Here is a 10606-nt window from a genome sequence, read left to right on the forward strand (position 1 = left end):
AGGTTTTTGTGTGTTTGTAATTATTTTTGTGAAGTACTCTGTCACTATCCAGTTTTGGACTGTTTTGTGAAATGGAATGATAGCTCCTATCCCCATTGTGGAGTCACCATGAAACCATGGGGAATAGGAGTACAAACCCTGTACATTACTTCAAAGAAAGAAGGGCCCTTGAAGATGCAGGGAAGTCTTTCAAAGACACACTCCTAGGCGAGACTAGACTATGCCCGACTAGGAAGGGTTGAAGTTGCAGAGGTCCATGAGAGCAAGGTAGGACAAGGAGGGAGGCACCCTTTGGAGGATGTGTAGAGGGATGTGTGAAGCACCATTGGAGAGAAGGAGGGGCTTCCACCAATCCAGATAAGGTGGCAAAATCAATAAACCATCACTGTGACCCAGGCGGGCCTTAAAACCCTTGTAAAAACCCTCAAAAACCCCAAAATTCACCTAGGGCAGTGTACAAACACTTGGAGGCCCAAAACCAGAAAAATCTTTGAGCCCTTGCCAAATGATTAGCAATCCTTTTGGGAAGTTTCACAAGTATGTGCATCGTTTGCAAGAGGGAGCCCTAGAAGTCCGAATTGGAGGCCTAATTGGGCACATTCCTTGTAGCCCTATTTTGTAGGAAAAAAGCAAAATAGTGAGATCGGTAAGGAATTGGAAGGTTAAAACCTCTTGGGGGAACATGAATGGATGGATAACCATGTCAGAGACCTATCCTAACCTTTCTAGGACCTAAGAAGGTGAAGAAGGAGCTAAACCCTTATTAGCCTATGTGAGGGTTTTTGATGCTTGAGAGTAGATGTGACTTAGGGAGGAAAATCACAGATTGTTGGTGGGTGGATTGGGCAAGGTCAGGGGATTCCACAAGCAAGGGAAGTCCTAGAGACCCTAGGGTGTGGTAGAAACACCTGGTGATCCAAGGAGAGGATCAAGGAGCATAGACTGGGCTAGTCTATCCCATACCCATTCTCATCAGATTGGTATCAGAGCCAGGTTAATGATTTGGTGGACCGTGCATGTCTCTATGTTCTGGTGAATCAGTAGGGGAGAACATAATGGTCACTAATGCAGAGCTGGCTAGGGAGGTAGAAGAGAAGAAGGAGAAGAATAGACACCTTGAAGAAGCTATGAGTGAGATAAGGGACAAGCTGCAAGAAGTGGTGGATCAGAGGACACATGGACCTTGGGGTGAGGACACCAAGGATAAAGGCAAGAAAGCCATTGACATAGATGACATTATACCTGAACCAGATCCCTTGATCAATGAAGAACCATTTGTAAAGGCCATTAAGGCTTTGAATACCAAAGCTTTTGAAGGATTGCCACATTTCAGTGGAAGGATGGACATTGACACTGTCATGGAATGGATTGAGGGTATGGAGAACCACTTTGAGTGTGAAGGAGTGATAGAAGCTCAAAAGGTTAAGGTTGCCAAATCAAGGCTAAGGGGAGCAACCTTGACATGGTGGAAGTACCTGCAAGAAGAGAGAGTTAGCGTGGGGAAGCTACCTATTGCAAATTGGAAGGCCATGGTGAGTAAGATCAAGGAGAACTACTTACCAGAGGATTATGAAGTCCAACTTCATCAGAAGAGACATGGATTGAAGCAGAAAGACCTTGATGTGACCTCCTACACAAAGGAGTTTCAAAAGCTTTGTCTTAGATCCAAAGTTCAAGAAGAGGAATCTATCAAGGTGGCTAGGTATCTAAGTGGCCTAAAGTGGAACATTCAAGAGGAAATAAGCCTATGGACTCCTACCACTGTCCAAAAATGTCATCAGCTTGCTGCTAAGGTGGAAGAGAGGAACAAAAAGAAGGGAGACTCTAATAACAGGGGTAGAGGCAGAGGTAGAGATCAAATGAATCACTGAGGTGGTTACCAAAGCAAGGCAAATGAGCAAAGGAACCAAGGAGAATCCAAGTTGACTAAACATGGCAGTGAAACCAATCTCAGAGGAGGCCATTCTAGAGGAAGAGGTGCACAAGGGGGTCCAAGTAGGGGTAGAGGTACTGGCAGGGGCAACTCCTACTTTGCAACCATGAAATGCTACAACTATGGTCAATTGGGACACCCAGCCTATAGATGTCCTGACAAGCCTACCTCATCAAACAGTGGAAAGAGGGTTGCTTATGCTCATGAAGACACATCAAGCAGCAAGACACCTGATGTGGACCATATTAAATTAGAGATTGGAGAAAATCTGATGTTCAATAGAGTCTTGATAAGACAACCGGTTAAGGATGAACCTAAGCATAGGAGAGCATTGTTCAAGGTGAGATGCAAGATCCTTGGTAAAGTTTGCAAGGTGATAGTTGATTCAGGGTCAACTGATAACATAATATCAGATGAGGTAGCCAAGAAGTTGAAACTCACAAGGATACCCCACACTAGCCCTTACAAGGTGACATGGTTGAACCAAGAGCAGAGTGTGCTTGTCAATGAACAAACTTGGGTAGAGTTCTCTATTGGAGGATACAAGGATGAGATCCTTTGTGATATGTTACCCATGGATGCCTGTCACCTACTACTAGGTAGACCCTGGAAATTTGATAGGAAGGTGATCTATGATGGAGAGGAGAAATCCATTTCCTTCAAGAAGGATAGCAAAACCTTTAAGATTCTGTCTCTGACAGAGAATGATGAGGGAACCTCAAGAACACCTAGTGTCTTATTGACTACTGGTAAAGAGTTCTTACACTTGCTACATGAGAAGGAGACAATGAGGTGTGCCATCTTTGTGAAGCCAAAGGAGGAGGAAGATAAGTTGCAGGTAGAGGTACCCAAGGAGGTGAAGCAAATGTTGCAAAAGTATAAGGACATAGTGAGTGATGGAGCACCTACAACACTTCCACCAAGAAGGTCTATAAGCCATCAAATAGACTTTGTTCCCGGTGCATCCCTACCTAATAAAGCTGCATATAAGCTCACACCTGACCAAAACAAGGAGGTGGCAAGGCAAGTGTAGGAGTTGTTGGAATAACGACTGATCAAGAAGAGCATTAGCCCATGTGCAGTCCTAGTAGTGCTAGCATCAAAGAAGGGAGGCAAGTGGAGACTTTGCACTGATTCAAGGGCAATCAATAGGATCACCATAAGGTACAGATTTCCTATTCCTAGAATAGAGGATTTGATGGACTATTTAGAAGGTGCCATGTATTTTACCAAGTTGGACCTTAAAAGTGGTTATCATCATATTAGAATTAAGGAGGGGGATGAGTGGAAGACCGCTTTTAAGACCACAGAAGGGTTGTATGAATGGCTTGTGATGCCATTTGGACTTACTAATTCCCCAAGCACCTTCATGAGGTTGATGAATGAGGTGTTGAAGGACTTCACAGGTAGGTTTGTGGTGGTATACTTAGATGACATACTCATCTATAGCAGAACCAAAGAGGAGCACCTAGAACATCTAAGGTTAGTCCTAGAGAGGTAGCATGAAGAGAAATTGCCAATCAACTTAGAGAAGTGTGACTTTTTGAAGCAAGAGTTGGTCTACTTGGGATTTGTGGTGTCTAAGGGAACCTTGAAGATGGATCCAAGCAAAGTGGAGGCAATCTTGAATTGGCCTGCCCCTAGAATAGGGACTGAAGTTAAGAGTTTCCATGGTTTAGCCCAATTCTATAGAAAGTTTGTGATGAATTTCAGTGGCATATGTGTACCAATACTTGACACCATAAAAAGGAGGCCTAAAAACCAAATTTAAGTGGACTGAACAGGCTAATAAAGCATTCCAATTATTGAAGCAAGAAGTAGCCACAAAACCCATCCTACTCTTACCTACTTTTAACAAGCTATTTACATTGGAATGTGATGCAAGTGGCATTGTAGTAGGGGGTGTTTTGAGTCAAGAAGGAAGGTTTGTGGCATTCTTCAGTGAGAAGCTTAATGAGGCCAAGAAGAAGTACTCAGCCTATGACCTAGAGTTGTATGCACTAGTTCAGTCTCTCAAAAAGTGGAGGCATTACCTACTCCCACAGGAATTTGTGGTGTTCACGGATAACTAGGCTTTGAGTTACATTAACACTCAAGAGAAGCTTAGCAATAGACATTTGAAATGGATAGAATACCTCCAATCCTTCACCTTCACCATCAAGCATAAAAAGGGTTGAACAAGGTGGCAGATGCTTTAAGCAGGAAGTTGTTGACTATTCAAGAGTTACAATTGTAGAGCATAGGAATAGAAGGTTTCAAGGACCTCTATGAAGTAGATGAAGACTTCTCATCAGCCTACAAGGTTTGCAAGGAGTTTGAGAATCATTTTCATGGTGAGTATGCAGATTAAACTCTCCAAAATGGTCTCTTGTTCAAAGGTAATCAGTTATGTGTGCCTAGAGGATCCATGAGAGAAAACCTCATCCTAGAAAAACACAATGGTAGTCTAAGTGGAGACTTTGGAGTCAAAAAAACTTTGGATCTAGTACAGAGATACTATTGTTGGCCCAAGTTGCCAAGAGATGTGAGAAAGTATGTGGAGCAATGTGGTGTGTGTCAAAGGGCAAAAGGAGGATCAAGTAATGCAGGCCTCTATCAACCATTACCAGTCCCAAATAGGCCTTGGGAGTGTGTGAGCATGGACTTTGTAGTAGAACTCCCCAACACAAAGACAGGTATGGATAGCATCTATGTGGTAGTAGACAGGTTTTCTAAGATGAGCCATTTCATTCCATGTAAAACTACTCATGATGCTAGCTATGTTGCACATCTCTTCTTTAAGGAGATTGTAAGGATTCATGGACTTCCACTAAGTATTGTTTCAGATAGGGACAGCAAGTTCATGGGCCATTTTTGGCAAACCTTATGGAAACGATTAGGGACCAATTTATCATTTAGCTCATCTTACCATCCATAAACTGATGGTCAAACTGAAGTCATTAATAGGGTGTTAGGCAACTTGTTGAGGTGTCTAACCAAGGAGTATGGGCAGACATGGGATCTAGTCATTCCACAAGTAGAGTATGCCTATAATGATAGTGTAAATAGAACCACTTGAAGGAGTCCTTTTGAGATTGTCTATGGTAGACATCCAAGGGGAGTGTGTGAACTCAAGGAACTTGTATCCATGGAGATGAAGAGTGGCCAAGCAGAGGAATTCACTCAAACCATCAAGGAAGTCCAAGAATAGGTCAAGAAAGCCATCCTAGAGTCTACTCTAAAACTGAAAGCAAAAGTGGATGAAAGAAGGAGAGAGGTTCAGTTCAAAGTGGGTGACTATGTGATGGTCCATCTGAGCAAAGATAAAATGCAAAGTGGCAAGCCTACTAAACTGCAAATGAAGAGGGTAGGACCTTGTAGAATTATATCCAAATATGGTGAGAATGCCTACATGGTTGATATTCCTTCAGATTTGGCTATATCACCAGTCTTCAATGTTGCTGACCTGATACTATACAAGGGTGAAATAGCAGGACAAATTGAGAACCAAGCCAAGGTACTACAAGACTTGGATGTGAATGCTTTACCTCAAATGAAGCAGCCCATAGCAGAGGAGATCTTGGAGTCAAGGGTGAAAAAGTCTACTAAACACCAGGTCTATATGGAACACTTGGTGAAGTGGGCAGGTCAACCTGAGTCTAAAGCCACTTGGGTTGAAGAGGGAAAGTTCAAGAAACTTGGTATTGACCCAGCTCTTATTTCTCCCTCAGTTCCTTAACTTTTGTGCAGAGGGGGAGTATGGTGCAGGAGCACCCTTCTAAGGTCTTCCTCCTTTTGGTTTTTGTTGGTGTTTTGCTTCTTTAAGAAGCCATTGTAAATGTAATAAGAGCCATGAGCTCATTAGTCTTAATTAGGTCCTAATTTAGGTCCTAGGTTCTCATTTCTTGTGGAGGAGAGGTTATGTGTGCCATTGATGAGTTTGGGGTCCTTTTAGCATGGTGGTGCCCATAGGATAACCCAGTGTAGGCCTAGGAGTTAAGAAAAGCAACTTTGGAAAAGTTGCTCAAAAGTTGTAAAAAGTTGCATGACAACTTTTCAAAGTTGTCAAGCAACTTTTCCACCTCATAGGTCAAAAACCTTATCTTAGCGTGGAAAACCCTAATTTTGGCACACAAACCAAGGAAAGGATGCTATATATGGTTTCAAACCCTAAAATGATGGGTTGGATGTCAGATTGTATGGCCAAGAGTAAAGACCTTGACTGTGACTGGGTTTTTGTTGCCAGTCGGTACAAATGAAGCATTAACAGGTTGATAATGGATTGTTTTATGAACTAAACAGTGTTGTGAATCTTGCATTGTATTCATACTTTCATTTTGAGCACTTAGGGTAGGTTCTTGTGCAGGTTTTTGTGTGTTTGTAATTATTTTTGTGAAGTACTCTGTCATTGTCTAGTTTTGGATTGTTTTATGAAATGGAATGATAACTCCTATCCCCATTGTGGAGTCACCATGAAACCATGGGGAATAGGAGTACAGACCCTGTACATTACTTCAAAGCAAGAAGGGCCCTTGAAGATGCAGGGAAGTCTTTCAAAGACCCACTCCTAGGCGAGACTAGATTGTGCCCGACTAGGAAGGATTGAAGTTGTAGAGGTCCATGAGAGCAAGGTAGGACAAGGAGGGAGGAAACCTTTGGAGGAGGTGTAGAGGGATGTGTGAAGCACCATTAGAGAGAAGGAGGAGCTTCCACCAATCCAGATAAGGTGGCAAAGTCAATAAACCATCATTGTGACCCAAGGCAGGCCTTAAAACCCTTGTAAAAACCCTCAAAAACCCCAAAATTCACCTAGGGCAGTGTACAGACACTTGGAGGCCCAAAACCAGAAAAATCTTTGAGCCCTTGCCAAATGATTAGCAATCCTTTTGGGAAGTTTCACAAGTATGTGCATCATTTGCAAGAGGGAGCCCTAGAAGTCTGGATTGGAGGCCTAATTGGGCACATTCCTTGTAGCCCTATTTTGTAGGAAAAAAGCAAAATAGTGAGATCGGTAAGGAATTGGAAGGTTAAAACCTCTTGGGGGAACATGAATGGATGGATAACCATGTCAGAGACCTACCCTAACCTTGCTAGGACCTAAAAAGGTGAAGAAGGAGCTAAACCCTTATTAGCCTATGTGAGGGTTTTTGATGCTTGAGAGTAGATGTGACTTAGGGAGGAAAATCACAAATTGTTGGTGGGTGGATTAGGCAAGGTCAGGGGATTCCACAATCAAGGGAAGTCCTAGAGACCCTAGGGTGTGGTAGAAACACTTGGTGATCCAAGGAGAGGATCAAGGAGCATAGGCTAGGCTAGTCTATCCCATACCCATTCCCATCACAAACCAAGTGTTATTTACCTTTCTCCACAAAATACTCCGGCTGTGACTTATATATTTCCTCTTCAAGATCGCCATGTAGAAACGTTGTAGATTCACATCCATCTACTCAATTTCAAAATCATGTGCTGCTACAAGTGACAACAAAAATCTAATGGATGTTAGCATAGCTACAGGAGAAAATATTTCTCCATAGTCAATCCCTTCTTTTTGAGAATACCCCTTTACAACCAGTCTTGCCTTGTAATTGTCAATTCTTCCATCTGGACCATACTTCTTAAATACCCACTTACAACCCATAGGCTTTCTACCTTTAGGTAAGGGTACCAGATCCCAGGTTCCATTTTTCTCCAATGACTTCATTTCATCTTTCATTGCTTCCAACCAAGAATCTGAATCCGGCATATTAATTGCTTCATTCACAGTTCTACGCTCATCAACATCAGTAAGAAAAGCATAGGCGCAATTAACATTCAACATTGAGTAATTAAACCTTTCTAGTGAATAGTTGTACCTATCAGGTTGTCATCTATCCCGTGTGGATCTCCTTACTTCCTGTGGTGGGTCTTCACGAGGTTCGACATGAGGTTCATGATCACATTCTTCTAAGCTTGCAGAACCACTCGAGCTCTCCTCATTCTCAAGCATATTCGGATCCTCAGTCTCAAACACATTTGGGGTTTGTAATAAAGGGATTTCAATTGCTTCTTTTCCTTTTCTTGCTTTCCCTGGTTGCGGATCTATAGACATAGGTTTCATCTCATGAAAGATAATGTTCTTGCTGTACAACACCTTTTCTGTGAGAGGGTTCCACAATTTGTATCCCTTCACACCAATGTCGTAACCAATGAAGATGCATTTCACTGCTTTGTTATCCAATTTTGACCTTCTCACATCAGGTACATGAGCATATGCCTCGCAGCCGAAGACACACAAATGTCTGAATGAGGGCTTCTTACCAGACCATGCTTCCATAGGCATTTTATCGACTAGTGCCGCAGTAGGAGAACGATTCAACAAGTAACACGCTGTAGCCACTTCTTCAACGCAGAACTTTTGTTCCAAACCAGCATGGCTCAACATGCTTCTTGCTCTTTCCATCAAAGATCGATTCAACATTTCAGCTACTCCATTTTGATGTGGAGTACAAGGCATAGTCTTACGCCTCTTAATTCCATGATCTACACAAAATTGATCAAAATCTGCATTGCAAAACTCACCACCGTTATCCGTTCTTAAACATTTAATCTTTCTCCCAATCTGATTTTCTACAAGGCTTTTAAATTCCTTAAACTGACTGAACACTTCTAATTTACTCTTCAAAAAATAAATGAATGCTCTTCTTGAATAATCATCTATGAACGACACATAATATCTTGATTTGGACAAAGAAGGAACATCCATAGGACCAAATACATCAGAGTGAACATAGTCCAGCAAACCAGAAGACTTTTGAGTACTAGAATAAAACTGAACACAACTTTGCTTTCAATATATGCAATGTTCGCAGAAATCGAACTCAAGATTACAGTCAATTAGCCCCTCAACCAGGTTTTTATTCTTTGAGGTTTTTAAACCTTTCTCGCCAATATGGCCAAGTCTATAATGTCAGAGAATTGTTTTCTCTGCTGGAAGTTTAACATCCATTGAATTCACAACATGTGTTGCCATAGCAGCTTGATTGGACTTTACCGAGACACTATTACAGCACATGGGTTTGGCATCTAACCTATACAGTGTTCCAATGCGTTCACCCTTAGCTAAAACAATAGAACCCCTAGTCATCTTGCAACCATCATGCACAAAAGTTACCTGAACTCCAACATCATTCAGTTTGCTGACTGAGAGTAAGTTCCAAGCCAGACCAAGTATATGAAGTACGCCATCAATTCCCTTTACTCTACCATCAGGGAACTGAATTCTGACTCTTCCCCTTCCAACTATCTCCAGTGTGGAATCACTTGCTAGAAACACCTTTCCTCCATTGTACGGTTCATACTTTGAGAACCACTCTTTATGAGATGTCATGTGGAATGATGCTCCCGAATCGACTAGCCATACATCATTAGATACAGGCACTGCCAAGGCTGCTACAAAGGCATCAGTGTCACTCTAAGAAGATTCAGTGTCAGAAGTACATTTCTTCTTCTTCTTTTTCTTTTTCTCCTCTTTGCAATCCTTCAGGATATGACCTTTCTACCCGCAATTCCAACACTTTGCCTTGGACTTCTTTCCAGGAGTAGAGGATCTCTCCTGTGACTTTGACTTCATTTCCTTCTTCTTGCTTTTGTCCTTAGATCTGCCTCGGACAATGAGAGCCTCTTTAGCCGCCTCAGAGGATTTCTTGCGCATCTCTTCTGATAAAAGTGAAGCAACTACTTCATCCATTTTAAATTTGGTAGTAGTACTTCCAATGGTCATCACAAGGTGATCCCATGAATCAGGCAAAGAACTCAACAACAACATACAATGCTCCTCTTCACTAATGGACACATCAACAGAAGTTAACTGTGCAATCACCATATTGAACGTGTTTAGATGATCTACCACGGACGTTCCTCTGTGCATCTTCAGAGAGTACAACTTCTTTCTCAGGAAGAGCTTGTTTACCAAGGATTTGCCCTGATAAATGTCTCCCAACTTCTTCCACAAAGAATGTGCGGTTTTCTCTTCATGGACATTCAACAGAACAGAGTCTGCAAGGCTCAATCTTATCAGCCCTCTGGCCTTTTGATCCGCTAGATCCCAATCTTCCTGCTTCACACCTGGAGGCTTGTTGCCAAACACAGTGATCCACAGATCTCGGTCAACCAACATGTCTTCAACTTTAAGTTTCCACAACTCAAAGTTTGTGCCATTAAACTTTTCAATGTCTGTTCTCCCTGACGTGCTAGCCATCTCAATTTCCAGACACAACCGATAACCACTTCGCAAACTCCCACTGAAAACAAATTGACACAAAAAACCAACCCTACCCAACAAGGATAACAACAACTGGTCAGGCTCTGATACCACTTGTAAGGAAAGCTACGGTGCGGAAACGCTCTCCTAATGTCAATTCGCAGAGGATGTAAGCAACAATATCTATCTACTTCCTAAATTGCAGAATCTCGAGATGACTTAAGCAAAAGAATAGAGAACATATAAAAAACATGCACATATACACAGAGATTTTTACCGTGAGAAACCCTTTCGGGAAAAAACCCACACACCAAAAAGTCGAGCATCTCCCTTGTATTACAGTAGACAAAGTTACATACAATAGACAATGAACTTTTTGCATAGACTCAGATTGTATTACAATCAACCCGAATTACTATCACACTCATTTCCTAATGAAACTTGTAACAGTTTAT

Source organism: Cryptomeria japonica, chromosome 5 (genome assembly GCF_030272615.1).
Source record: "Cryptomeria japonica chromosome 5, Sugi_1.0, whole genome shotgun sequence".
NCBI classification, from domain to species: Eukaryota; Viridiplantae; Streptophyta; class Pinopsida; order Cupressales; family Cupressaceae; genus Cryptomeria; species Cryptomeria japonica.